The sequence below is a fragment of the Podarcis erhardii genome (genome assembly GCF_964252035.2).
Source record: "Podarcis erhardii genome assembly, chromosome: 9".
Classification (NCBI taxonomy): Eukaryota; Metazoa; Chordata; class Lepidosauria; order Squamata; family Lacertidae; genus Podarcis; species Podarcis erhardii.
Window position 1 is genome coordinate 29,296,558 of NC_138512.1, and position 4,164 is coordinate 29,300,721.

Genomic DNA, 4,164 nt, shown 5'->3' on the forward strand with positions numbered 1-4,164 from the left:
CAGAAATATGCAATCTCGCTTTATCTTGACATCTCAGATGCTTGCAGAAACATGCCCACAGCATGCAGTAAAACTTTAGCAAAAGAGCTTGTTGTAGTTTAGAGTGTGTTGTAGTTGCTTTCAGATAAGCAGCCTGGCAACTCTGTAGGTGGTGGTAGTATTGTTGGCAAATACACTGCACTGAATTTGGGGCACCTGGGAGATGAACTTGCTTTCAGAAACCTCTCATGGAGAGTGCAGCAAGCAGTTGAACCCACTGAGGAGGGCATCTTGTCAAAAGACCCTCCAAAATTGGGAGATGCCCTTCTTGTGATGATGCCCACTAGAGAGAAGGCAAGCCATTTCCCTCAAAACATCTAAGGGGGCCCTGAGGACAATTCTTTAAAATTAATCTAACCATGACATGGGTTCCCTATGTTTCTAAATCTTGAGGGATAGCAAAAGAAGCAGAATGCAGAAAGAATTAGGAATCCTACTTACACTTTAGATGAAGAAACTTTCTTGCTTTCTCAAAACATAATTGCTTTCTCAAAAACGACCACCACAAACTAACGTCCACCTTTGCTCACCTCAACTATCCTCAAATAGTTGCTTCTCCCAAAGTCCTCAGCCAAGTCACTCAGCAGGGGGATGTGTCACAACCGAGGACATGACACCATTGCTTTAGCTACCTTGCTTAACTATGGGCATGGCTCCCCTTAATATTCTTTTTTAAAAAAATCTTTTAGTGAGTTAAGTGGCTTTATTTAATTTATTTTTAAAAGTTCTAGACCCCTTTTCATGCAGCACAGTTATTTTCTGGAAAGGACAGGCAACGCCATACACACTTTTCAGCATGGTGGGGTCACCAAGGGAAACACTTCTGGCCTAGACTACGGCCGCTGTTTCTCACTTAATAGTTAAAAATAACCCCTCTCAACACCCTGTAGTAATCTGTCCAGTATTATGATGGACAGGAGCAAGACTTCACCCTTAGACCTCCTCATCTGCCTGTTTCTTTCAGTTTCTGCCCAGTGTCTTCCACCAAGAAACAAACACCTTCCAATTCCCCTCCTGTCTGCATGGATGAAGTAAGACAAATGAATCACCTTTACAATGGATGCACAGGCTGTCCTTTAGCTTCATAGCTCCTCCTCATTTCTCACTACACACAGGTAGGTAGCCATGTTGGTCTGCCATAGTCAAAACAAAATAAAAAAATTCCTTCCAGTAGCACCTTGGAGACCAACTAAGTTTGTTGAAGTCTGAAGAAGTGTGCATGCACAAGAAAGCTCATACCAATAACAAACCTAGTTGATCTTTAAGGAGCTATTGGAAGGAATTTTTTTATTTTGTTTCACTACACACAGTGTATGTGTGCTAGGGCTTCCCAATGAACATGTCAACATGTCAACATGTCGGTGCCAGTTCAAATCAAAGGCTGGAGCTCTCTCCCATGCCCTTTCTCTTTCATAATCTGCGTGTCCAAGGTGGGTGTGCCAACCTGTATGTTCTCAGTAGAACCTGCAGCATTATAATCTTGGTGGTTGAGTCTAGAAGAATAGTTCAGCAAATGGTCAACACATGAAGTCTGGACTGCAGGAATTTAAATGGAGCTCATTCTACATTTGCAGAGATATACCACTGTAGTAAAGCTAGAGAAGTATCTTAGACTAATTGCACTGTCAGGTACATTGCAATATCAAGTCAAGACTTGTTCAGAATAAGCTCCAGTTAGTCTAACATACTGCACTATGCATCAGTGTTTCACACTTTTGAGGGTGTAGTAACATACCACTCTTATTTAAATATGGATATTTTATCTTCTTATTAGCCTCAGCTGTACTGAGCAGGACATTCAGTAACCCTGATGGAAGCAGAACATGAAAGAGCACATAATATGCCAAATTCAGTTAAAAGAATACAGATTAAGGCTGAACTGAAGTGCCCTAGCTTGGCTGTGATGGTAGTACTGAACTGTATTCTTCCATTCATAGAAAGTTCTTTGATCTGACAAAGAATTACTTTGAGTAATATCTGTGTCCTTCCATTAGTGGAAGAGTCTCTGAGGCAGTGAAGGCTTCCATGAATAAAAAAGGGAGACAATTTTTGCAAATTCACCTCTTTTACAATCTCCTGTTGTTCTGGGGCCCCCCAATCTTTCTGCAACAGATTTAGGAGGCTGTAAAGCAGGTGTGGGGAATCCTTAGCCTTCCAGTTGTTGCTGAACTACATCTCCCATAAGCCCCAGCAAGCATGGCCAATGGCCAGGGATGAGTTGTTGTTCAACAGCATCTGGATGGCCAAAGGTTCCCCATGCCTGCTAGACAGGGAAGGAAAAGTCAACAAAAAATACCTTACTCCCTTTCCATTAACAGAAGCCTTTGTCAGTACAGTGGTACATTGGGTTAAGAACTTAATTCGTTCCAGATGTCCATTCTTAAGCTGAAACTGTTCTTAACCTGAAGCACCACTTTAGCTGCGCCGCCGGAGCACGATTTCTGTTCTCATTCTGAAGCAAAGTTTTTAACCCGAGGTACTATTTCTGGGTTAGTGGAGCCTGTAACCTGAAGCGTCTGTAACCTGAAGCATATGTAACCCGAGGTACCACTGTACAGTATTGTCCCGAGGCACTTCTTGCAGGATGTACAACGAACCCTCAGGTGTCCATTGATATTGTTGCCAAGTACTTTGCAGATAAAATCACTTGTGTCTCACTTGGAAGTCCAAGTTGACTGCACTGCAAATGTTGGGCATCTCCTTAACGTCATTTGGTCCTTTTTATTTGGATGGCTTTCTATTGAGACAGCCTGACGTTATGGGCAGGTTGATCCAAGACATGTGGCCTATCACCTGTATACTTCATCCTTGCCCATGATGACAATTAACAGCTACCATAGGGAGAGTGTGTGACTGCAAGTGTTGAGTGCCTCCTTGGAGCTCCAGGATGATTTCTCACACTATTGACTTGTGCTGTATCTTATTTGTCACTAGAGTCAAGGTTGTGGCTGGTAAGATCCACAAGCCATTTGTAACAATTTCAATGTGGTTTCAAGCCCAGGTTTGGAATTGAAACTGTCTTAATGTTGGTTGCCATGAAGCTCGGGGGGGGGGGAGAGGGGAGAGAGGAACGTAACCCTGTTGCTTCTTACTAGATCTTTTAGTGGCCTTCAGAGAATGACCACAATATCATTCAGGATCACCTGTCTAGGATGAATGTGGAATGCACCATGCTTCAGTGGCTCTGCTGATGGGCAGACCATAGATGACAAACTATTGCTCTGCCTCACAGGTTTTCTGCTCTAAAATTCTATTTTATCCCTGTGCTATCTAACAGCCACATGAAGCCAATGGGTGAAAGAAGCAACATACAGATGACAACAAGCTCTGACTTAGGTGGGACACTGAAATCCAACATTGAGTTGGAATCAATGTTATTGATGGAGCAGAGAACATGTTTCTTATTTGAAACTGTTTGCAATGCATTCCCATAACTTTCTTAAAAAATAAAAATAAAACCCTCTCCTCCTTTACATCTGGTGGTTCCCTCATTGCGAGAAGTGAGGTTACAGGGAACCAGACAGAGAGCCTTCTCCGTAGTGGCGCCCACCCTGTGGAACGCCCTCCCTTCAGATGTCAAGGAAATAAGCAGTTATCCTATCTTTAAAAGTCATCTGAAGGCAGCCCTGTTTAGGCAAATTTTTAATATTTAATGCTGTATTGTTTTTAACTCGATTGGGAGCCACCCAGAGTGGCTGGGGAAACTCAGCCAGATGGGCGGGGGTATAAATTATTATTATTATTATTATTATTATTATTATTATTATTATTATTCTACATTAACTGAAGATCAAAGAGCCATCTATGAATGGATGGATGCCAAGAAGCCCTAGGTGCACTACTCCTAACCAGCCACTCCGTTCTGTCTTCTGGGTGTAAGGTTTCGCACAGACGTTGTTGGCCCACAACTCCCTAGTCAACTGCCAGCGGTAATTGGGGCTGTAGCGCAGCAACATCTGGCAACTAAAGGTTTAAGAACGCCAGTACGGTAATGAACTGTGCAGTATCGAGGAAAAATAAGGGTTACCTACTCCTTTCCAACCACTAGATGGCGCTGCTCCTCTGTTCTCACAGCTACCAGCAGCTAACGCCGCATACTCTTAGCCTCTTAGCTCAGAGCCGGCG